Here is a 26786-nt window from a genome sequence, read left to right as displayed (position 1 = left end):
AGCTCATCACTGAGAGTGATATTTATTTAGACTTGAATTTTAAGAACCACAAACAAAACTGAACACCCTAATGTTAATATGTGAGTATATCCATCTTTTCTATTGATGCGCTGGACTAGACTGCCGGTCATTGGTATTTTCGTAGCACAAAATCGCCTCCAACGCTTCATTTCGTCCTTTGTTCGCATAGCTTTTGTTCGCACTGTTGTTGGGATGTCTATTGCTATTGTTGTTGCTGTTACTATTGATGTTGCTGCTACGCTTTTATTACTCTCTTGTTAGCAATGTTGTTGGCAATGTTATTCATGTTTGGATTTCGGCCTGTCAATACGCTACGGATTTTTTGCCGGATTTTTGGAATAACGGATATTTCTTTCATTTTTGTATGCAGCCACTTTTAGGCAGGATGCTTCCTTGATACTTTTTTATTGTCAGCAAGCTGTGTCTGTGCGTGTGCGAGAGAGAGAGAGTGTGTGTGTGTCCGTGTGGTCAGTCTTCACTTTTCATGGCATTAACTTGTCAATTGCCATTGCGCTGTCAGGGTGTTAGCGCAATTCGTCATTGTTGTTGTTGTTGCTGTTTTTACGATTACTCAAGTTACAACAACCGAAATGTTGCTTGTTATTTTATTTGCATTACCATAACCTGACTTTTGTTGTATTTGTTGTATGTATGTTTGTTATAATGGGTTTCGATTTAGTTCGTTTGGCGGATTAGCTTTGATTTGGATCCAAACTGACAAAATAACGTCAAAAGTGAGTGTTTTATTGCTGGAGGGTAGAACGACGGCAGGGAGAGGAAAACGCGTGTGTGGGCTTTAGATTCGTTAGCTTTGTAGTTGTTGTTTTTGTGTAGTTTTCTTTTAGATTTTTTCCCCTGAGTCTACACATGTTACATTTTAAAATTGCAGCGAATTTTCCGCCCTAACGGTAAATATTTATCCGTTACCGCCTTATATTTAATTATCACTAAAATTTTGTGCGCACTCAAATAATGGCGTTTCAATTATCAAAGTGGGCAGTACGTGTTTACTGCAGGCAATCCCACATTGCATACGCAGACTATACGTGTGGGTTCTTATGTGTTCTTCCAGTCGTATTCGGCAGCTGTTCTGCTGGAAACGTGAAACATGATTTTCGCAAAATGTTGAGCGAAAGCAACCTGCTGCCTACGCGTTATAGTCCAATTTGATTTATGGCAGCGCAATGAAGAGCGCACAGATATATGAAACATCTTTTATGAGCCATGAGCATACAAATCAGTTAACACAATAAACCACCGCCTACCTTACTAGCTGTTGTCTTAGTGGTGAATTTGTAAGGTTTTTCCTGAAATCACTTGTCACATAATACACCCCGTATGTTGTTTTCATCATCTTTTCACAACCCCTAGTTCTGCTCTGCTAAGTAGAGATAGGTCTTTATGGTCCCTATATAAAGGGTTCTCTGTACTTTAGTTAAGAAAGATTAGTAGTATGTATGTATGTGATTGGCGTTGAAACCGTTTAGCCGGTTATAGCCGAATCGATGATCTCTCTTTCCTTCGCCGTTCGACGCCAGTTGGAGTTCCCAAGAGTAACCAGGTCGCTCTCCACCTGGTCCCTCCAACGGAGTGGAGGCCTCCCCCTTCCTCGGCTTTCTCCGGCGGGTGCTGCATCGAACACTTTCAGAGGTGAAGTGTTTTCGTCCATTCGGACAACATGACCTAGCCAGCGTAGCCGCTGTCTTTTTATTCGCTGAACTATGTCAATGTCCTCGTATAACTCATACAGCTCATCGTTCCATCGTCTGCGGTATTCGCCGTTGCCAAAGTTCTGAGGACCATAAATCTTACGCAAAATTTTCCTCTCGAAAACTCCTAGTGTCGTCTCATCTGATGTTGACATCGCCCAAGCTTCTGTACCATAAAGCAGGACGGGAATGATAAGCGACTTGTAGAGTTTAATTTTGGTTCGTCGAGAGAGGACTTTCTTTTCAATTGCCTACTCAGTCCAAAATAGCACCTGTTGGTAAGAGTGATTCTGCGCTGGATTTCGAGGCTGACATTGTTGGTGTTGTTGGAGCTGGTTCCCAGGTATACGAATTAGTAGTAGCACCAACATATTGGTGTAATTTTAATATTGTGACCAAAACACTCAAGAGGTCAGGGTTAATCTGTACTATACTCTTTGAAAGTATTGTTTAAATAATCGATGATCGGAGATCTTAGAACATCCCAGGTGTGAAGGCAACACAAAATTATAATTTGTGGAAGAACCAACAATTAAAACATCTAGGTTAGTGATATGGACCACAACAGAACAGGTCGATATTAATGTGAGTAATACTCCATAGCTCCAAAGTTCCATTCTAAAAGGAATTGGATGATAGCGTGTAAGAAATTGAACATGTTTGTTATATACCGTGTATTGTGGGTCTCGTAGTAAATCTGTTTATGACTTCAGTGTGGACAGGCGTGTGTTGAACCAACCGATCCTTGATTAATTTCTTTGTAACATGACAATGATGTAAATAATATTTAAATGTAAGTACCGATTCTTATACAAGTATGTTCCTTATTGCAATCAGGTTGCCGACCCAGAAATGACCAGGTTACATGTGTTTAAGAGCCCGTATATAGCGGATAGCGCTTACTAAATAAGTTTGAGGTTATTGATTATTGTAATTTATTGTCAAAGTATTATTTCATAATATACAAAAAAAAATTCGCTTTAAAAATAGATCAGTAAGATTGAACCATGACTTCCAAAAATGTTCAGAATATAAAATTTTTTACTGTAAGGACATTATACTCCAATGAACTGCTCTGCTGCTGAGGATAAATTTGTAGGTACTACCGTAAATAAATTAAGATCATTAGGTTCACCTTTGAAGTGTTGAACCACATTTGAACAACTTGAAACCAGTGCTCGTGGAGACCTTTGCCTTCTGGGTTATCAAATTATTTCCATAATATTTGTTTATCGCGGCTACTTAAATATACACATATAAATTAATATTCTATACCCACTTACCTAGTAAATGCTTGAATAACAGATGTTTTTGCTATTTTACACTTCCTACATTTGTTTAAATTAAATTTTATGATGGAAAATTATACGTTAATATTTTTTTCTTCTATTTTTCCAACCACTTTCATTTTAAAAACGCAATTAAAAGTTCAATGGGAAAATCGTTTAGAATTGCTCATATTAATTTTCAATTATTGGCGTAAACAAGCTGGTCGAATGAAGGACGTTTGCCTTTCGAAAAGAAAATCTCAATTGTTATAAACAAATCGCTGCGATCGAATGTGTGTGTGTAGGTAGAACCAGTTGTAAACACGATTCACTTGCTCGCACATACGATCACTGTTTTCCCCATTTAATTGCGCAGATCTGCGAAAATCTTCTATCATACCGCTCAAGTGGAAATCGATCAGGCGAAATGGCGTGTGATTGTGGAAAAGTTGATAGAAAGCAGATTTCGGCTAATCTGTTAATCTTAATTAGTATTCAATTGATTTGCCATTAAATGAATTGCTGGGAAAGTGAATTTAATGTATTGAAGGATTAAAAAATATATGCGGATTTAATACTGACCCCATTATTTATAATTTACGAATTAATTGGATTTATGTTAATATACTAGCTAGTCAAAGCAGTAATCAGATTTCTCTCAAAGTATTAGACTTTTTCTTAAAATTTGATCTTGACCTTGAAAGAAACAGTAGAAAGCATATATTTACGGGAAACTAATACCTTTTTATTCTTATATTGAATTCTTCCAATATTGGAACCGATTTTAACAGTCTGATTTTTGGAAAAAACTTTACTAGTCTTTACTTAAGAAAGAATGTAATTGATTAAAGACAACATTCCGGACGACACATTCTTTCTAATGCCAGAAATACTCTCGAATAATTCATTTCGACTGTTAGTGGATTATTAAATATAATTTTATTTTAATTTTATATCAGTTCTCAAACTTTGCGACAATTTTCCATGCAAATCAGCAAAAATTTATGAGCAAACTAACAAAATTTGCTAATTTTGGAAAACAAAATCTCGGTAACTTAAAGTGTTTATCTTCACTTTGTAAAATAAAATATATAAGCACACAACACAAATGAATCTCAGCAAAAAAGGCAGCAAAACAACCAATTAAACCAACAAAAATAATGAAAACAAAGCTGAGTGTAGTGAACTGAACTCAACTAAACTCGGTTGAACTGTTTCGGTGGTGAGTGTTTGACCAGCATGGCCACACTTTGGCCTCACCGAAACAAAAACAACTGTAATGCAAGCAAAAAAGTGCTTTACGAAATAAATACACTTACTTATATATGCAGACATTGGGGGATGTTGGCTGGTGGTGTGTGGACTTAGTAAGGGCTGGACAGCAAAGCCACCGAAGAAATAAACTCAAGTGCTTTGCATACAATTTGGAGCTACGCTTTTAATTAAAATGCACTTAAGACAAAGTGTTTACGTTCGGGGAGCGAACGAGCTAAAAGCAACCGACTAAGAAACAAAAATGTAAGAAAGAATGCAAGGCGAAGGAATGCAAGCTTTGCTTATGAAAAAGTTGAACTTAAGGCTTTGGCGACTGATTCAGAGAGCTTTCTAGGATATTATTTGTTTACTTGAAGAAGCAAAGTATATTATATAAGAGAAAAAAATAGCAAATAAAATAATTTCAATATATTCGGCCAGTGTCGGTAGATAAAATTTTTAACTAACGAAAACTGGAACTTTGTACAATAATATCTTAGCCATGTTCAAAGTGTCACAGACCATAAAAGACGTGTATATCTCCTCTAAACAATTTAAAATAAATTAAGGGGGACCTCTATTTCTAATTTTTTGATACTCTTTAGAAATATAAAATAGATAAAGAGAATAGAGAGGTATCATTTCTTGCCAATTTCTTCTAAACAAACTAAGTCATTGGCAAGGTATGTGAATCATTTCTGAGCAGCGACGGAAGAATAGTCAAAAAATCCATATATTCATATAATCTCTGTAGGTACAAGCATAGCCGGTGGCAATTTCAAAGTTCCTCCACAATTGCAAGATGTTGCAGAACAATAACAAATAGACTGAGTAAACAACAGGAAAAAATTACGAAAAAGCCCTTAACAGCCAGTTCTACGTTGCCGGAATTGATGGGGATTTTATTCGACCAAGGGATGTTATTTCGACGATTTAATCCTGTTTAGATCGGTAAGTTTTAAGTTTAGTTGTACGTCACTGGAGCAACTCCTTGCAGCAGAGTTGCTCTATATCCTCCTACTCCGAACTGGCATTGGGTCCAGTCCCAGGCCTGAGGTATTTGTTTATTTATGCGCCAAGAGACTCCATTCAAATTCCACTTCTATTAGGTACACTTCATGCAATGAATGGAGGCATTTTTAGACCTGTTCAGGCCTCCCCATAGGGAGTGGACCACACGCTATGTGCTACATAACTACAGCCTCAACGGCAGTGCAACATGCACCTAGATTGCGGAATGCGCCGCCACCCCCAAGGAGTAGCCAATTTAGGGCTCCTTCGACCCAAAGGAGCTGAACTAGAGATGTGGTGCAACTGTGAGTTGTGGTCCAAATAAATTTGTGTATAATCACCTAAATAGGCTAGGAAGTATAAAAACATACGTACTTACAGAAATGCTATAATGTTAATTGCGCACCCTGATCTTTCGTAGAACAATCATTTGTAGATGACCTCTCATAGAAAAAACAACTTTTACCTTTCTTCCTGCCTGTCTCTGGAATGATGTTTAGAATATGTCATAAAAAATTTGAATGCTGAGACAATAACTTTTTCAAGTGCGGATTTCGATATTTCAGGAAGGAGGTTTCATCAAAATGTCTCAGGTTTGTACTCGTACATCTGTATCGCGAACAGATGGAAAAACCGTCCGTAGGTCACGTACTTACTTTATTCTGAAATTTTTGAAACCTGACTTTATTCCAACGTTGCAAACTTCCAAACATAATCATAATCTCGAATTCAAGCAGGAACTTTCACTTCTTCAAGTTAAATCCAATATTTCGACATAGTTCTTGATATTTCTCAAGAATGAGGGAAAATCAACGAAAGTAGTTCAATTCACACTTACTGTATTCAACTTGTTTTCATATGTGTATGTAAGTAGTCATATGTGTGTAATCATTACTGTTGGCATTAAAAATATTGTATTGCAAAGGAACACACTGGTAAAATAAATATTGCAGGCAAATTAAAAGCGTCTTAATGAATTACTTAACTGCAGCAAAAAACAAAAAAAAACTGCCACCGACACGCTTGCAGCAAACATCAACGGCAAGAGCAGCAAACAGCAACAGCAACAACAAAGTGGTTTAATTGATTTTCGACTTGATACGCCATCGACATTACAGCTTGTTGTTGTTGCTGCAACTTTTATTGCACTTCTTCAGCTGATTCGCCGCGATGCGGAAGCGTTCGTATGGGGAAATACCGCCAACAACTGTAATTATAAGTAGCAACAAACAGCAGCAATAAAATAAACAATATCACATTGCCATTTCAGAAGAAACAGAACACAGAAGACGGCTATGAGGAGAAGAAATGCATACATATGCATGTATTTGGAAGCGCTGTGGAAAGTGAACGCCTTTGTTGCAGAACGCGGGAGCACTCGAGCCGCCTTTCACACACATAACGGTCGTAAAAATTAAGCTTTTGACCAGCGCTGCGGCACAGGGCACAGTACAGCACACAGTCCTCGATGCGGTCCGCCCGCAATATGAAGTGGCCTCAACGGACCGCCCTGCAGTGGAGCGCTGGCCGGCAGTTTCTCGTTGAGTTCGGCGAACGACCTGCGTAATAAAATGTGAATTACGAAATATTATGCGCGTTGAGCTTAAAGTGGCTTCATTGAATGCAATCGAAATGGGAATACGAGGAAAGAAGACTGCCGGCTGCACAGCGAAAGTGCCCATGGAAAAGTACATATATTGGACTATAAAGAAATCAGTTCAAGTGGTGCAAACGTACATATGTAAGTGTTGCAAGGCGGTAAGACCACTCGTAATGGAATTGGGTGAAGGTAAAGATTGCTGCGGGCGTGTCAATTGCGTGACCATTGCAACCGTTACAAAGCTGCGGGAGTAGGTATACCGGTACTTATAAGGAAAAGCGAAAGCTTTTCGTGGAAGCAGCGAGAATATCGCATTGCTGTTGCGGAACAAGTGCGGGAATTTGAGATTGGGAAATGAGTAGTGCTTCAAGTGCAGAGAAATTCGGGTGGTGTTTAAAGCGTAAGAAATTATTATAATTCCTATATGTGCTGTTCGATCAGCTGTCGAGGGCAGAACCGAGTAGTATTAACATCCGTCACCACTAAGTGGGTAGAGTTCAAAATCCTATCGTGTATATCGTCGATATCGTATATCGTGTATATCGTCGTTTCAGAGATACAGCAGTTAGAAGTGGAGCTGTTCGAAGCGCTGAGAACTTTGAACGTGTTTTCTCAAAATTGTGTTTTTCAAACTTTCCTTCATCGTATTTAAAAAACGGCTTGACCGATTGATTAGAATTTTTTTTGAGTGCACTCAGCACATATAAACGCTCTAATATCAATTTCTAAAATTTCGATATAAAAAACGCAATTATTATTTTTTATTAAATGTCCACCAAAAGTCCAATTTGAGGTATATTCCCTTGAGCGTAGTGTGTTTAACCTTACAGATCTTACTATTTTTTGTTTAAAAAATTTACAAAAATCCCTATTTGAGAATAAAAATATTTCTAATATTATCTATTTGCCACAAAAACGAATAAGTGTAAAATAATTATGAGAACCTAATGGGAAGAAATTAAAATTCCCTGCAACATGTTGCGAAAGTTGAAAAAACACAAACTCTAGAACCACGGGCAATTTCAAGCAAAGCTGCTGTGGCCTATGCAACATATTGTTGTAAATTCCTACTTCAAAACCACTTAACAAAACCGAACGATTTGAAATTGTTGCATTTTTCATTTCAGAAACGAGTGTGTATTGCGCACACAATACCGCCAATCAGCATATGCTGTCGTTACATATAGAATTTCTAGCATTTAATTTCCATTTATTTCATTACAAGAACACACCACTTCAGCTGTTACACATCAACGCGCAACAGCAAACAGAAATTAAAATTGGAAAATTGCTGCATTTCATTCCCCCCCTCCCAATTTTCATTATACGGCTCTTAGGCCACCTTTTTTCGCATTCAAATTGAAAATTTCCATATAAAATGAATTGAAAATGTAAATTTTGCGCACTTTTCAGCTGAGCGAGTTGTCAGCGGAGCGTGTTTGCCAAAAATCGACAAAAAAAAACAACAAAAACCAAAAATAAAAACAACCAAAGCCAAAGCAATAAATGACAGCAACAAAGTGTAGGAAAATAGCAAAATAAAAATGCTGGAAAAATATACAAAAAGTAGCAACAAAAATAACAACAAATGGCGCGCCAATAAATTGCTCTGGAGTGAAAATCATTTCACACCAGCAAATCAACCACCAAATATATTTTAATTATTTTCATTTTCGATTTTGTGGCAAATACAAATTTATGCGCGTTTAAAATACGTAAAACTGTATGTGAGTATATTGGCAGTTTGTTGTTGTTGTTGGCGTAGAAACGCGTCGACTGGCTGTGGGAACTGTATTTGTGTGTGGTTTGGCGTTGAAAAGCCTTGGGTGGGGGGCGACAGGCGAATTTCGAAAAAATATACGAAAAGTGTTTTGAAAATGAAGCAGACTGCATGGGGTTGGGTTGCGGGTGCGTAATTACGGAAATGAAACACTGCGCCGCGCAAGTATGCAACTCAGAGCACCCATACAGACACACACACAAACACAGAAAAATTGTTTCAAATAAATTTATAACTTGAACACGATAATTTATTTTGGCGCGCATATACGCTCCGGCCGTTTGTTTACAAACAAACAGGAACACTTACATACATACCCACACACTTATACAAAACTTATTGGAAATTTTGCGAAATTTAATTTGAGCAGAGACATGCGAGCCAAGGCGTTAATGGGTGGTAAGTGTTGATTGGTGGCGGCATACTCCTCCAGACGCAAACAAACTTTAGCACTTTTGGTATACGCACAACAACAACAACTCGTTTATATATAAATAAGAATTTAAAAAGTTTGCAGCTAACATAAAGTATATGCGTTCGCTTGCTGCGTCGATCTGGCAGCCTGGTTGCTTTTTGGCAAGTTGCTGCTGGAGCTTGTCTGCTGTCGAGTGTATCTCTTTTTCGTTTGCCACCAACGCCACAGGCGATTTGAAAATGTAAATGTTTCTCGATGCTTTGAATGAAGATAAAAAAACAAGAATGGACGAGAAGTAAGGAAATGCATAAATCAGATTCTCGAATTCAGTGATTAATATGTTTAATTGTATTATTTGTGTTTTGTTTTTAATAAAGAGGAAAGGTCACATGCACATAAATATAATATATTTTTGCCTAAATTATTATAAATTTAATTATGAATTTTCATTAAAGAAATAAATTTATATAATCAGTGCGTATGTAAAAAATTTGCCATAGAAGTTGTTGGTGTTAGTTTTACATCAATAACAGCATCCTCGTAACCTTGGTGTTTAAAATATTAAACAAAATAAAATAATACGAAAGGTTTTATTTCCATTTGATTCTTTGCTGGAATGAAATAATTTCTAATTATTTTATTTCATTCCACCAAAAATATTTTTTCTCTCATGATATAAAATATATGTTTTTTTTAAATCGCATGCTATAAAAAATTTGATTTTGTTACAATGTTAGAAGTTTTTGTTTGCAATTGGCGCCATCTATCGACATTTATACGAAATGTCCATGTTGGACTATGGCAGAAGTGGTCTGAATTACACTGGCTGGGTGGATAATACAAATTAATGACGAGTGTCTTGTGAAAGCTCATTTTAACCAAGTAATATTTTAGTATATTGTATCGGTATGAGATTTAACTCAGATAGTGCCTAACAAGTACATTATGACGACTTGATTTTTGAAAATCTTAGTATTTGCCAATCTTAACCTGGCAAATTAGAAACAGTCATAAAAATGGACTCAACTCATTAATAAGAAATATGGTTAGCTTTATACAATAATCAAAACTCAGAATTTTATCGGGTTTTAAGCTGAAGGCAATTAGATCACTACACCTGTTAGAGACAATTGTTTGACCCCCAATAAATGATATAAAGAAAATAGTGGTTGAATACATACCTTATTTCTCTACTATCATGTCAATTGCGTATCGACTATAATAATTTAGAATTTTTTAAATTTCATGGTTGTATGGGAGGTTTTTAATATGATGCTTCCATTGTAGGTTATATAGGTTTCACAATAGCTTATAGTATTTTCTAAATTGCTTATTCTGATCAAAAAGGGTTTAGCAGAGATTTTTTATATCTCTCAGCATATGAAATAGTTATTTGGCTTTGTTTCGATACTTGTATGCATCATAAGGAAAAGAGCTCAATCAAAGAGTCTGAATAAAAATTGGTAATTTTGTAGCTTTTTGGCCTCCTTACTTTAATTGAACCAAGTTAAAAAACCACTGATTAACAATCACGAATGCAACAAAATCAATCGCAGCTGTCACATTTTACCTAAACCAACATTGGAGGAACTGTATTTTAACATTACCCAAAGCCAGCGGTCTATTAGCTTTCTGATATGCGGGTGAAAACTAAATTTTTTCAGTATCCTGTAACTTTTTTATCTCACACTCGCTTAGTAAAAAGTGCCACTCATAAAAGCAGTAAATTCGCCACGATATTTCGATATCAGCGCATTTCTTCCATCATTAATCTAATATAGACACCTTTCCGTAATTACTTTTATAACAATATTAATCAAATATATACCCGTAGACACCCAATCGTCATAAATGAAACAGCACAAATATGAAGTTATTACGTATACTAACTATAAAAGGCCCCACACAAACGCACTAGCAACTACAAGGCGTTCAAATTTCGATTAATAACCACTCATATCCATTAAGTTACAAAGTGAAACGGCTAGTCAAAGCCGCAAAAGCATTTCAAATATACAGATACACAGTACCACACCACTCCAACACATTAAGTAACAAAGGCACACATGCAATTAAATTGGCAAATATGTGTGAATGTGTGTGGCGCAGAGGGCAGCCGTGAGGAGCCAGTCTTAAGGCAGTGTCATTCATTGTACATACAAGTATGAGTATATCAAGCATAAATCTAAGTAATTGGACTGCTATGAAAGCCTGAATTAAGTGCATTCCTCTTTGTGACGGACTGTGTGGCGGTCGGTGCGTGTGACCGTGCTCGTCTTCATTTTGGCCGGCTGCTTTGCATGAATGATGACAAATTACAATTAATACGCATGCGGACTCCCCCTACCTATTCCCATACAGACATACATACATACTAATATACGGTGTGAACTTGAATGAAGTTGTTGGCTGTTGTTTTGCTCATTTTTCTTGTATTTTTGTGTATGTTTGTTTGTATGTGTCTGCGTCATCTTTGGTGTTCTGTTTGCACCATTAATTGGAATGTTTAGTGTTAATTCCTTGCGGGAATTCTAGAAACTCAGTGTCTCTCTTATTTAGTGTATCAGTGTGAAAATGTTGTGTAATAAAAGCGGGAATTTCTTGAGCGCTGTGCGTTCCAAAACACAACAAAAAGTTGTCATTGTGAAAGGTCAGGTTTTTTGCCCTCAATCAGCAGTCGGTTCATTAACATGGACAATGAAAAATTTCATTCAAATTTGTTATGAGACATCAGTCACACTTTAATCAGCTAGGGATTTGTGTTTTGTGGGTCTTTTTAACGTTAAAGGTTACTAGAATTTGGAAAGCCAAGGCTTTGAGTGCCATTTAGTCTAAAAATTCATTATTCTAGTCTAAAAATCGGTCTATAGATCGATCAATTTGTATATTATTATATTTTCTATAGCATACTCTAGTTTAAGGGATTAAGTGGGTTTCAAAATTTAAAAATTTGGAAAAAATATTTTTTTTCTTATTAAATAGTACAATATGTTAAAAATATTATTATTATACAATAATATCAAATCAATCCCATTGGAAGTTCCGCCCATCAGGCCTTTTTTGGAATAACATTATCTAGTTAATGGACGAAGGATTTGTTTTAACACATCATTGGAGATGACGTACCAACGGTTAAGTTTTCGGAATTTTTAAATAAATTTTTTAGAAAATACTATTTAAATGCGTATCTTTGATATGTTGAATGGCTTCAATGAAGTATATGATAGTATATATAAATATAAAAAAATGGAAAATATCAATGTTTTTAGCCTCTGAAACCCACCTAGACCCTTATACAAAATCAGTCCCAACATTCCTCTAGCCCCAATACACTGATTTTCTACTTTGTGATGAAATTTATATTGTTTCAATACGTTCGATCTTCCAATGGCATTAAGTGATGGTATAAAATGTGCGAATGCTTCTGAATTTAATTTATTCGATTAATTTTATTTATTTTTTTTTACAATTTTCTTGAAATATTTTTCAACATAACATCCAGCTAGTGTCCGATTTTATTGGACATTGCAAAATCAACTATTTTTGTTGCAATTCCATAGTCCATTTATGTAGCGGTATGTAACGGGTGATTTTTTTGAGGTTAGGATTTTCATGCATTAGTATTTGACAGATCACGTGGGATTTCAGACATGGTGTCAAAGAGAAAGATGCTCAGTATGCTTTGACATTTCATCGTGAATAGACTTACTAACGAGCAACGCTTGCAAATCATTGAATTTTATTACCAAAATCAGTGTTCGGTTCGAAATGTGTTTATCGACAAATTTTGTTCAGCGATGAGGCTCATTTCTGGTTGAATGGCTACGTAAATAAGCAAAATTGCCGCATTTGGGGTGAAGAGCAACCAGAAGCCGTTCAAGAACTGCCCATGCATCCCGAAAAATGCACTGTTTGGTGTGGTTTGTACGCTGGTGGAATCATTGGACCGTATTTTTTCAAATATGCTGTTGGACGCAACGTTACGGTGAATGGCGATCGCTATCGTTCGATGCTAACAAACTTTTTGTTGCCAAAAATGGAAGAACTGAACTTGGTTGACATGTGGTTTCAACAAGATGGCGCTACATGCCACACAGCTCGCGATTCTATGGCCATTTTGAGGGAAAACTTCGGAGAACAATTCATCTCAAGAAATGGACCCGTAAGTTGGCCACCAAGATCATGCGATTTAACGCCTTTAGACTATTTTTTGTGGGGCTACGTCAAGTCTAAAGTCTACAGAAATAAGCCAGCAACTATTCCAGCTTTGGAAGACAACATTTCCGAAGAAATTCGGGCTATTCCGGCCGAAATGCTCGAAAAAGTTGCCCAAAATTGGACTTTCCGAATGGACCACCTAAGACGCAGCCGCGGTCAACATTTAAATGAAATTATCTTCAAAAAGTAAATGTCATGAACCAATCTAACGTTTCAAATAAAGAACCGATGAGATTTTGCAAATTTTATGCGTTTTTTTTTAAAAAAAGTTATCAAGCTCTTAAAAAATCACCCTTTATATGTCGATGATTTTAGTATACTATACCATGGATTTAGTCTTAGTCTTATCTCTAAATTTCTTGCATAAACTATGGTTTTCAAATAACCCCTCAATAGGTCTTTGATCGTCTTATTTAGAGATCTGAGTAATTAGTCAGTGCAATATCTATTTACATTAGAGCCCCTGACAATGTTTGGCTGTAATCCCATCGTCTTTGACGGTCAATCGCCAATTTTCTTTGAGTTAATTGAACTTTATGCATAAGCACCGATTCATTTTTGACTTTCCTTGACCTATGTTAATTTTTGTCGCAAATTGTGGTTATTTCCACAAAAAATATTAAATATTTCAAGTTTTAGTTTCCTAAAAGTTCACTTGAAATTTAGTGTCCTCCAGCGGAGTGTCCTTCCCGTAATGCATTTACAGCACGTAAGCAGGAAAAGTCTCACAGAAATTTTGAATAACTAAAAAACAAGCCTTCAACCCACACTAGAGGCGACGGCGGTGTGCAAAACGTGACCTAAATAAGCAAATGCCGAAAATATTCGATTAACACACCAAATGCATTAAATATTTATTACCAACACACATTTTTGTATTTACATGCGAATGTGCACTTGTGAAAAAGTACGAATTTAACAAAATGTAATGTTAAAAGGAATACAATCAGTAAGTATGTTTGGAGTGCGAAAATAAATATTACCGGAAGTGTTTATATCACAATTTCGATTTACATTTTTTAAATGTAAAACTTAACGCAATTAAAAATACTTTATTTAAAATAAAATGCACTCGAATACATACTTACATATATATTTATGTGTGAGTGGGTTTGTAACTTTTTCGTGCGACGGAAAGCAATCGTAAAGCTGAAACGCCTGTTTAAATTCGAAATAAAGAAGGAAACACGCTTTTCCTGCGAATAAATTGCGCAACAACAACAAAAAACAATTACATATGCACTTTCGTTAATGTGTGTGTACAGAAATGTACTTGCGTGTGCTTTTCAGCTCGGCAAAAAGTTTGCGAACATTTTCCGATTTAATTCAGCTGTGCGAATTTCTGGCAATAAAAATGTTTTTTGTTGGCCAAATTTGTTTACAATGCGAATGTTTCAGCTGCATAATAACACATACTCAAGTTACACTGCATAAATGCAATAAAAGGGAAATATGTCTGCACACATGCACACACACTCATACAGATGCAGAGACACATGGAAGTCTCATATAACGTATGGTAATAATTGGAAAAGTATGCAAACATTACAACAACAATATGTTTTGAGGGGTTAAAGAACACTGTGGGGGCTGTGAAGTTATACATATGTATATTATATAAATATAGCCATAATTATTGCTCATATCTAACACATAATGAAGCATGCCTGTTACATATCACGCTTAATGAGCTCTTAAGCAAATATAAGTGGCAGCCACATCACAGTTGGTGTTCCTGCTGCAGCACATGAGTGTGTGTGTGTCGGCAAAAAGTGCAATGCTGGCTATGCTATTTGAGCTGAATTGTGTTAGTTCTGTTCTACAAAACTATTGTTGCAGCTAAGCAAATGAAGCTGGTGCGCATAGGCACATTCAAACATACATAAAATATGAGACTTACATACAAGTAGATCCCCCGATAATTGATGGACCACACATTACATAGCATATAGCAAATCAATTTCAAAGTCATTAATGACTGCTTGATGGAAGCCAAATTTTTCTGATGCTTCTTCTTAGGCAAAAGCAAAATAAAAATTTCATTTAGTCCAATTATGTGGATATGTAATTGCAACATATACATATATTTTACTAGATAATTGCAGGCAATTTTAATTCGTTTTGTAGAACTTTTCTAGAAAATTAGATATTTTTCGATATATACTTATATCATTCATCACTTATCGGGGAACATGCCTTTAGTAATTCAATTCCTTCCTAAGTATTGTTGCTATTTCCCATTTCTGAAATAATGGAAAATATAATAAAATCAATAATGTGCAACAATTATGTTGTGATTTATTTAATTCAATTTAATTTAATTTTATTTTTTTTTATTTTATTTTATTTTATTTTATTTTATTTTATTTTATTTTATTTTATTTTATTTTATTTTATTTTATTTTATTTTATTTTATTTTATTTTATTTTATTTTATTTTATTTTATTTTATTTTATTTTATTTTATTTTATTTTATTTTATTTTATTTTATTTTATTTTATTTTATTTTATTTTATTTTATTTTATTTTATTTTATTTTATTTTATTTTATTTTATTTTATTTTATTTTATATTATTTTATTTTATTTTATTTTATTTTATTTTATTTTATTTTATTTTATTTTATTTTATTTTATTTTATTTTATTTTATTTTATCTTATTTTATTTTATTTTATTTTATTTTATTTTATTTTATTTTATTTTATTTTATTTTATTTTATTTTATTTTATTTTATTTATTATATTATTATTATATTATTTACTGCTTCTGTTAACAACTTACATACTGCTATTAGCATACTCTTATTAACAGTATTCGCTCTCACTGCAATCACTTATGCACAGTAACAGCAGAGATCACATTTTAACATTCGCTGTTAACACCCCCAACTAAACTAACAGAAGTGAAGTACTGTTAAAACACATGATTAACAGCGTCACTCAAGCCGAACGGAAGGCAATCAGATCAGGCAATACCTGAGAGCAAATAAACGCTCGCTCGATCAACTGCAATTGATCGTACATTCCCACATATTATATACCGACACACAAGCAATGTGTGTAAACAACTTTTTGGTTTTGACTTAGTTTTCTGCTATTGTGAGCTGCATGTGCGCTTGTGTGTCAGAATGTTTACGGCTGGGAAACGACTTTCATTGCAGAAAGTACTATGCGCACACATACAGTCACATTTATATTTGTGCGTACATGTTAGCCGGATGATTGAATCGATCGGTGATTTTTCTTATGGCAGCGCAATCGATGGCCATCACTTCGGGAGAAATTGCTGTAGCATGAGCTGAGAGTGTCGGCTACGTATAAACAGCTGTGATAATTTACTTACTTGCCTTGTAGGAAATTTTTTGACTAGTTTGATGTTATTCTGATCAAAATATATGACTAATGTCAATTATAATTATTTTGCTGGAATAGTTTGAAAGTTGTGAATATTCTGTGGTAAAAAGTAATTGAACGACCTCACAAATATCTTTAATACTTTATCTATGCCTATATATATTTTTAATACTTCTTCAATAGCAGAATCTCTTGAGTTGGCTTAAGTTTTCCGATAGGGTGTCAACTGATAAAGTAGTTTCAAACACATGTTAATAATATGGTTTTTTCTTTGACTTTCTGATGACCATAAATTGTACATACATATGTACATATGTATATATGTAAGTACGAGTATGTAGGTATATATGGCTGCAGTAGAAGGTGCGTGCGTTGGCGTTAAAGAAGCCGTTGAAAAGTGTTTCTGACTGAAAGCAGTTGGAAAGTGTGACACGTGATGGATTTACGGATTAGATAAGTGTGCTACGAATACACGGCAGAAGTTCTAGTAAAGATTTGCTATGCTATTTGTTATCAGTACCATTATAAACAAATGCAATTTTAAGTGTCTAAGTAGCGCTTATAATTCTTGAAAAGAACTGTGCCAGTTTTAGTAGTTTTAAAGGTAATAAAAATTCAACAAGACAAGAAAAACGCTCCAAATAACACACTACTAGCAACAAAACCTACATTTTAAGCCGTACTTCGAATAAAACAAATTGTTTATGCTTGTTTAAGCTACCATTCTACGTTCACGCGCACGCTCTACCGCCGCTTACTCTCGCGCGCTCTGCTCTCACACACAGCGCGCTCTTGGGTCTTCACCAGCGAGAGCGCAACCAGTTGACCAACAACAGCTGCATTAACAGTGTTTTCTTTTGCTTCTTTTCGGTCATTTTTAGCCACTCATAGCTCGCGTCGCGCGCTCTCATCTCTTCTGCTGGCGATCTTCGGCGGTCGGCATGGACTACGCCACTTTACGCTCTATCTGCTAAAAATGATGCATTTCCAACACAACCTCAAGCAACTGTAGTTCAGTCAAAATCGAGATACCGTTTCGAACGGACGAAAAACCAAGCGATCGTCGCGCAAGCGAAGCACAATTTACAAAGATTATTGATAACAACAAAGCAAAGCATTGAGCTTACTTAGTTAGAGTGGAAGAATAATTAGAATTCAACGCAAAACAGAATAGAAAAAGTTTAAAAAAGAAAAAGAAAAGTAATCAAGTTACATTTTACGTGTCTGTTTTAAAAGAAATATATTTAAATTTTACTTGTGTCTCTGTGCAACAGTCTACGAATACAAAGTGTTTAGTGTACAACAAATGGAAAAATATTCATAATAAAATTCGAAAACGTTATGCCAATAAAAATCACCAATTTATTACAAAGTCAACGTTAACGTGTGTTAAGTAAGTGAAATTAAAAAGTAATTTAAGCCGAAGAAAGAGCAATAAGAAACAAGTGGATTTGTGTAAAAGTGTAGAAGTGTTGCAATAAAGCAGTGATTGTGAATTGTAAAGATCGGCCGATCGGCGCAAATATTTGAATTTCGAGATTTCAAGTGCGAAATTGTGTGAAATTTTGAAATCACAAGCGATTTAGTGGCATAATTTGTGCGCTTATGGAGTAAGAAAACAAGCTGGTGAATATTGTGACCTCAAAACGGAAATTCAGTAACTGAAATCACAACAGATTTGGCTTTTTTTCCAAGCAGGGATATGTGTTTTTGAAGGTAATTTATATGATGATATTGAAAATGAAATATGAATAATTGCATGATTTGTCTGCAAAGGAGATGTTTTCAAAAGAGATTATAAATATCACCAACTAACTTATTAGCGCGCTGTTGAGCCTTTCTGGTGTCATAGTTACGTTCCAGCGCCGTTTTCCCGTAGATTTGTATACCCTTTATTCTGTTTTGGCACACATTTAACTACGTTTTCGTGCTACTCCACTGCACTTCTCTCTTATTCTTAGTATTTTCGCCTTTATTTATCGCACGCTCCTTCTGTGGCTGTGGGAAACGGATATACCGCAATAAAACACTTGCAACAGCCGAGTTGAGGCAATAAAATGTAAGCGTAGACGCAGTAAAATAAACAAATTCATATTTTATTTCATGTATTTATGTTATCAGTGTGAAAAGCAACAATAATGGAGCGCTAAAGCTTTGCAATAGTGAACTACTGTGCTTAAGAGCGGCAATATTGCTCGTGTTGAGACAACTTTTGAGCGCAAGGTCTGCTAATATCTTTACTAAAAATCATATATTTTGTGAAAACAATGCAAAAATTATGAAATTTCCTAAATCATCGCTTCGTGTCACTTGCGAATTCACTGGTAATGTTTAAAGCGAGCGTGTGAGCGCGACCGCAAATTCGCGAAAATACAAAAAACGACACTTTAATCGAATTAAAAATTCTTTACAGCGCAATTAGCGCTGCAAATCAACCGCAAAGACCACTAAAAAGCATACAAAAAATCGTGTCACTAACTCTTGCCTAATCTGCGTTGCTCCCTTCGTATGCGAATTTTGCATTTTAATAATAAAGAAATTCGTACGCGCTGACACAATTCACAGCCGAATCGCACTATTTGTGTTCGAAACCGGCAAAGTAAGCGTGTAGGAAAGTCGCCACGCCTCACGCCCCACTCCCGTGAAGAGCGCTACGCTGTCTTATATTTTTGATTTCTTCTTGCTATGATAGTTCGTTTCCTCTGCTTTTTATTTAGTTTCTGTTTCTGTTTTATTTTCATTATTTTTTATTGTTGTTATTTTTGGTGTTTTTTGCGCGCATAAATTTCGAGATGAAAGTTTTATTTGCCTGCGATTTTGTCAAATGATAAATTATTTAATTTAATTTCTTAATTCTTTTGCCTTGCCATTTGTTTGCTAATATTTGGAGATGCGTGGGTAACACGACGGTAGAGTTGTTGCTCTTTTTTAATTGCTCGTGCAGTGATTTACGCCTTTAATCACGGCCGCAGCTGCTGGGCACGCATGCAGACCACCCGAAGATCTGATAAATCGCGCTGATTTCGCACAAGCATTTTAATAGATGAAAGTTAGTTGGGATATCAAAATAGTGGAGGTAAAAATATGTTGGTATATGTAGAGAGAATTTATTAAATATTTTTAGTGACAAAAATTTAATTGGGAATGTAGGCAGATCATAATATTTTATTTCCTCTGAAGTATAATTATTTTATGGATTTGCTCGTCTATTTATGTTTCTTTCACCAATATTTAATTTGAAATTTGAATTTTAATAATAAATTTGCATTTTTTTTAAGAATCGTTTGTCTAATACAGATATTTAGATTTTTGTTTCATATCCATGCAAACATTTTATCGCAATTTGACCAGAATGATGCTTCCAATAATAGAAAATATTATTCATAATCAATCCAAACATCGAGTATCGCTTGAAATGAAAGAGCCTTCATTAACTTAAGCCGACTTATACTATTTTAACCTATTGTCATCGATTAATGCATAAAATGTATTAGAGGAAGTTGAAAACGAACGATTTTGTGTTAAATTAGTCAGTTAATATTAAAATTAGGTCAATCAATAAATAGAAGACTCGGAATTTATTGTTAAACCAATTAATTTTATTACTTGTCTCTAAAAATGTGATATTTTGCAAATTTGATGAGCAAAACAAATGTGACTAACTCAAGACTGTTCATCACGTTGTTAAAAATAAGTCAGGTAAATGATTTCTGGTTCGTGTTGATTTTCTTTTGGACGTAAAGAAAATGTAGCATTTCTTACTTGAGTTTAAAAATATTTATGTATGGTGGAATGATTTTCGAGTCAAAGAAAAGGCACCTTTACGATAATTATGTGGTATTTACAGATTTTTTTTTAATAATGTTTTCAAACAAAAAAAGAAATATATAAAATCAATAAAAGTTTTTGTTATTTTAAGAATATATGAAAAACATTCTTGAAAAAAAAATATTTACATTTTAAAAAGTTTTATTATTTTAAAGAAAATTTTAATCATACTATTTAATCAAATTCAATTCAAAAAATTATTTCAATTTAAAAATTAATTTAAGAAATTTAAATAATTTCAGAATGAAATAAGCTTTGTTTCAAACTACTAAATATTTCCTGCAACAATTGAAATATGTTTTCAAAACTTCAAAGTTTTAAAAAGAACGTAATTTTATAAACTAAAATTAGAATTTGTTTTTAAAAAAATAATTTTATTAAAAAAAATACTTTTCTCTAATTTTTTTTCCGCTAAACTTTATTTTGAAAAACTCAAATTTTTGCTTTTTACTGTATTACTCAATGCAAAATGGCGCCAACCACGCACACGTCACACCAAGTTGACCCCCCACTGGCGCCCAGCAACTCGTCCATGTTCAATGACCCACTCATAATTTTTCATAATTTTCAAAAGGCCAAATCACGGCTGGATTTCTAATATTGCGGCTGTCAGTAAAGCTGCTAAAACTGCACACATTTACACTTGTCTACCAAATGTTGTGTCATAAAGCATTTATTTCGTTTACAACAACAACAACAGCGCACTTTGTCACGCATTTAGTCAAAGAGTTGTATTTACAAACGAAAATATTAATAGAAACAAAGTGTTTGTATGCATGTATTTATATTTTGTGTGGACAGTGATGGATATTAAAAATTAATAAAATGAAATGTTTATTTTTACTTTTAAATAAATATTATTTTATTTGAAAATATTTTGTTTGTTGGCGACTTGGCAGCAAATGAAAAAGATGACTTCTATATAATTAAAATGTTTATGCATATGTATACTGCCAACGCATGTGCTCATTATACAAAATTTGCCCCACTTCGTGCGTTCATACCACAACAACAACATTCAGTAGTCAAATCACCTAAATAACTCAATCCGCGACGCACTCATTGAAGCGCTCAATATTTAGTTTATTTACACGCTCATTGACGCTCATTGGTACACTTGCACTCCCACAATTCGGTTGATATTCTACTAAATTGTATGATATTGCACACACTTTGCCGCTGTGCGCACACAAATTAGTTTTTGGAGCTTTAAGGTTTTAATGAAAGCTGCTGCAGTGAACCGCACTAATGTGAGCTTTCAATTGGCTCACATTTAGTTTTCCGAAATTTTCACAATTTAATTGAAATTAATGCGCTCTATGTCACATAAATTTCATTAAATTTGAGTGCGTCGCACGCATACAACAACAAAAATGTTCTGTGTTGGTGAAGCTTTCATTAAGTGAAATATAAATTTTTATTAAAATTTTTGGTATTTACAAAAGCAGAAATTAAGTTATTGAGCACTCAACTGCAAGCAATTATGGAATTTAATAAATTTTATTTACTGTGAAAAATTCCAAAAATCACAGGAAATATCAAAAACCGTTATTAATATGATAAATGTATAAATTATGTAGAAATATTTTGCACCCACACACTCGCATTACAAATGCATTACTTTAGCAATGCATGGTAATCGCTTTAAGTACTTAACATTTTCCGAGAAGTCTGATTACTCGCTTCGGACTACCTGCGGTGTATTGAGTATGTTGCATGCTGTTCAGTTGCATTTATCAACAGTTAAACATTGCACAAACACTCACAAGTAAGATTGTATGCATTTTTTATCATACTCAAGATGCTGGCATTTCGCATTTCTCTGCATATTGTATAATACTCAAGGTTACTGCTGATTACTCAGTTATCGTCATATCGTGATAACCGTACACGTAATTGTGTAAGCGTGAGTATGTGAAATAATTTTTTTACAATATTTACACTGATACGCAATTATGTGCTCAACGTAACAGCTGTTATGCGGCAGAATGCCTATGTTCGATCGGCCGGAGATAAGATGCCCGAGATAACGTAACTTTGTTGCGATTCGTCACGCGTCCAAACATCAAATTTTTATCTCCAAGAGGCCTTGAATTTTACTTCTACAAATTTTTATATGACACTCTTGCTGAGAAGACACAAACATGTCTTTCGGGACGTCAAGAGCAGCACTCTATTATCTTAGTTTTCTGCTTAAGGAAATTTAACCCTTGAAATTCTGTCTTAATTTTTTGTAATTTTTTTTTCAGTATTAAAAGAATAATAATAAGAAATATTTAAATCACGCAAAAATACTTACAGATATTGACGTTGAGTTGGAGAAAGCTCTCAGAAATTCTGAAAAGAAATAAGAAATTTTATAAATTAATTAATTTCTATAAATAATTAATAATGTGAATCCAAATTGTATGCTGTCAGATGATTTTTAATTAAAAAATTTAACAATTATTTGTAGAGTTCCAGAAGTCCGATTATAATTCAGTATTGAATGAATATTAGCACTAATTTTATAAAGCGCTCTAATTTTTATAAAAATCGTTTAGTAAGAGCCTTAAACAAATGTTTGTCTTCTATTCAATTCTTCAAAGAAAAAAAGATACCGAATCGAACAAGCGACTGGTATAAATCATAGTAATTGGTATAAACACATTGACGTAAATTATCCAGCATTTATACCTAATAGTTTATCCAGCGTTTATACGAGTTCACTGTGCACTAACCATATACCAACTCTCTACCACCATCCATCTATACCATCTTTTCTCTTCTACAAGAGCGCCGAGTTCAGTTATAGTGAAGAGTGAAGGGCGAGTGAAAGAAGGCTAATAAATTGCTCAAATATGTTCTTCAATTACTATACTGGTGTTAATTTGCCTTTGCTTTTGCCATTGACTTTGCTTTGCCGAGCCTAAAAAAATCAATGAAACTTAATCAACGTCATCATCACCGACTCCTAAGACATTTTTCAATTTATTGGCACTCGCATATGTATATATTTATCTTGTGAAGGTCCGCACTTTCTATTGTGTCAGCTGATTATTGATCACATTACTCTCTAATTTCATTGCTTACGTTTTCATACAAAAATAGTGTACCTTCCCTATTGGAAGAAATCTTTGGATAGGTGAAGCTGAATAAATTACATGTCTGATGACTCTATTAGTATATGACAGCTGGCCAATTGTGCCTTAATTATGGTACGAACGCTTTCTATGCCAAAAATAAATGTAGCTAAAATTAATTTTTAAACAATTTTGTATGAAATGTAGTAGAGATATCAACTTTTTCTGGTTTTATGTAATTATTTTATAATTATTAATTTATAATAATTTTATAATTACTTCATATTAAAGGAAGCATCAGTTAATTGAATGTGTATCCTAATAAAAATGCCACATTAAAGCTAATTTTGCAAGCTGGTAAATTAAATTTCGTATAGAGCTATAAAATTGCATCATTATGCAACCTATAAATTTGGGTTTTAGTACTAATTAAACCCTAATTGAGTGTCAATTAAACACTAATTGAGTGTCAATTAAACATTAATTGAGTGTCAATTAATCACTAATTGACAATTAGTTAACTGCTAAATTATGTTAATTGACAATTAAAGCGTCTGTTGGAACAGATTGTTGTAAATGCATTAAACGACAAGAAAACTGTATTTTTGAGCAGATTCACTACAATATTTATTAAAATCTTCTTAATTTGATAAAAAAAGCTTTTTGATCCTTTTTCTAATTTTTTGTTTAAATTTGATCAAATTTATTTCTGCACTAATTGCATTACATTAGTAAAAGCGTAAATTTCATAAAAGTATTAATCCGATTACCAAATACCACATAAGTAAAATTATAACGTGCGAAAGTCTAGCGCGTCTTCTGCAATTTGTAAAGTATTTTCTGCAGCAATACTAACCTATTTCAACCTGTGAACTTAAATTGACACATCATTAAGCATATACACACACAGGCATGTAAGTGTCTACTTACATACATTAACATATGCTTAAGCTCAATAAATACACACGCCTGGGAATTGTAATGAAACAGACAACACTTTAATTTGCATTCAATTGCACTCGAAATTTATAATAATGTTGCCGACATGCTGAGCAATATTTTGTTGTTGGCTTTGTTGTTTCTTGGTTGCTGTCGTTGTTGCTATTGTTTTAATTTCAACTGAGAACAATGACTTCATTGAAGTTGCAATTATTACTGCCCTACTCAGCTTTGCACGCAGTCAAAGTTCCGACACATATACATATATATATATATATATATATATATATATATATATATATATACTTATATACATTGAATTGCCACATACAACTTCAACATCACACTTGCCACGCCACACACAAAAATCGCTGCGCTGTTCATTTTTCGTGCGCTTTGTTTGTGTTGTCACTAGTAGTACTAGTTGTTGTATTTGTTGTTTTTGTGTTTCTGTTTGCTTTATGTTTTAATTATCATGATTATGGGCTCATTTGATTATGTTGTTTACTTTCATTGAAGCCGCATTAAACAGCCGTTACAACAAAAACAACAATAACTACAGCTAAACCAACAACAACAACACACAACTGATATGTGTCATGTATGCGCTGTCAATGTGGCTGGAAAAGCGCCCAAAGCTAGTCGGCGGCAACAGTAGCTTTAGCAATGAAATCAAAATAAAAGCAACAATCACAAAAACAACAAAAGAAAAGCAGAAAAAACACAAAATTGCAGCAGTAATAACAATAATAAAGGCAAATCTGTTTCGCATCGCCAAATGCCGCATATACGCACACACATATATATTCATCTCCTCACATATACATGTTTGTGTTGTTATTGTTGTTGCCTGCCGCCTGTAACGCAGCGCCCATACGCTGTGTAGCTGGCGAAATGGAGCGCCATTTACTTAGTTTTTTCCCATAATTACAGCTAACCTCTTTGCTCCGGCACATCTGTGTCTGAGAGCGGCTCATCAGCCAGATGAAAAAGACACAACTACAACAACAAGCACACACACATTCATATTTGCTCATATTTGCACTCGCATTTAGCTTGCGGCTGTGCAAAAATACGTTTCTATATCCGCACTTCCTGTTTTTCCTTGTTGCTTCGACTTTTGGCTTTTCTGTTTTGTTTTGTTTATTCGTTGTTGTTGCCTTTTCGCTTTTTCGCTTGCATAATGTGCACTTTGTTTTCGTTCCACAAATGCATATGGTATGTTGCCACAGCTGTCTGTCGGCCTACAAATGTCGCTGTCTGTCTGATGGGGTTGAAGTTGTTGTGTTTTATATGCATGCAGCGCGGTAAATAGTTACTTAGTGAGGTTATGGTAAAAGCTTGTAAACGAAACTTATATAATTTTTACGATTAGTTTACTGTTATTGCTTCTTTTATTGTATTTACTTTTGTAGTATCTTTCTTCCTTTCTGAAGTATTTACTTAAAGATTATCGTTCTAATAAAGCTCAGACATGACTAAATGTGGATCTTCATGCAACTCATCACAACTCTATTATATGTATTTAAGTTTCAAACCATCCCAAAAAAATCTCGTATAGCAGTACGAAATATTAAGAAAATGTTTCATAATTCTCTCTACTTAAAGACCTCTTTCTACGTCAAGAAGCTCCGTAGCTCACCTTATAAACTTCCTAACTTAGTTCGTGACCTTATTTTAGTTTTCTAAAACTATTCTAAAGTATTTGATCCAATTTGTGTTGGTCCTCCTAATGGTACTTAATTTGTAATGAATTATGGATCATCTGACTTATTCTTGGTTGGATCTTAAGGAAGTACAAATATTTAATACAATTATGATTTCAATTCTTACTCCAATTGTTTGACATTTCATGAATTCCACAGAAGCTCTAGAATGACACTACAATATAGGATAATACTGGAACAATGTTTTTCATTAATGAATAAAATGCATTTCGTATTTTTCAAAATATACATTTGAAAAGCTTTATAAGAGGAAATTTAACAAATGTAAGTTCATGTGCTTGCACAATTTTTATGTATTTTATGAAAGCACACTGCAATGAAAGCACGGTAATTAGATTGTACTGCCAAATGAAGTTCACAAGCTTTCAGCAATACTTTTATGAAAGTTCGCTGGGTTGGAAGCTGCGCTATAAGCTTTTTGACAAAGCTTACACATTTGCGATTTATTTCATTTGAATTTATTAAATATGAAATAATGTTTTCAAATGCTTCAAATTGGATTTTCAATGTTGAAACAGCTTGTTATATATTTTTGAAACTGAAAGCACGCGAAAGCTCCACAAATAGAACTATAAGCTTGGCTAAACATCTAGAAATG

The 26786-nt window shown here is 34.2% G+C and overlaps 2 protein-coding genes across 5 annotated transcripts in view; one reads left to right on the top strand and one right to left on the bottom strand.

Moving 5' to 3' along the window:
• LOC105215500 (uncharacterized) overlaps nt 1-26786 on the bottom strand; it is a 465848-nt gene that overhangs the window by 77716 nt on the left and 361346 nt on the right. For 2 of the 3 annotated variants that reach the window (XM_054230743.1, XM_054230744.1), the window contains one exon: nt 22760-22797. The gene's annotated coding sequence lies outside the window, so the exon portion shown is untranslated. Of the gene's footprint in view, nt 1-22759; nt 22813-26786 lie in introns of those variants that run through there. The other variant, XM_011189445.3, reaches the window with a different exon arrangement.
• The window catches only part of LOC105215503 (serine-rich adhesin for platelets), a 66691-nt gene continuing 57510 nt past the window's right edge, over nt 17606-26786 (top strand). For both annotated transcript variants that reach the window (XM_054230745.1, XM_011189447.3), the window contains exon 1: nt 17606-18348. The gene's annotated coding sequence lies outside the window, so the exon portion shown is untranslated. The remainder of the gene's footprint in view (nt 18349-26786) is intronic.

This window comes from Zeugodacus cucurbitae, chromosome 5, assembly GCF_028554725.1.
Source record: "Zeugodacus cucurbitae isolate PBARC_wt_2022May chromosome 5, idZeuCucr1.2, whole genome shotgun sequence".
Classification (NCBI taxonomy): domain Eukaryota; kingdom Metazoa; phylum Arthropoda; class Insecta; order Diptera; family Tephritidae; genus Zeugodacus; species Zeugodacus cucurbitae.
The sequence above is the reverse complement of the archived record's forward strand: the minus strand, read 5'-3'. Positions and strand labels throughout refer to the sequence as shown.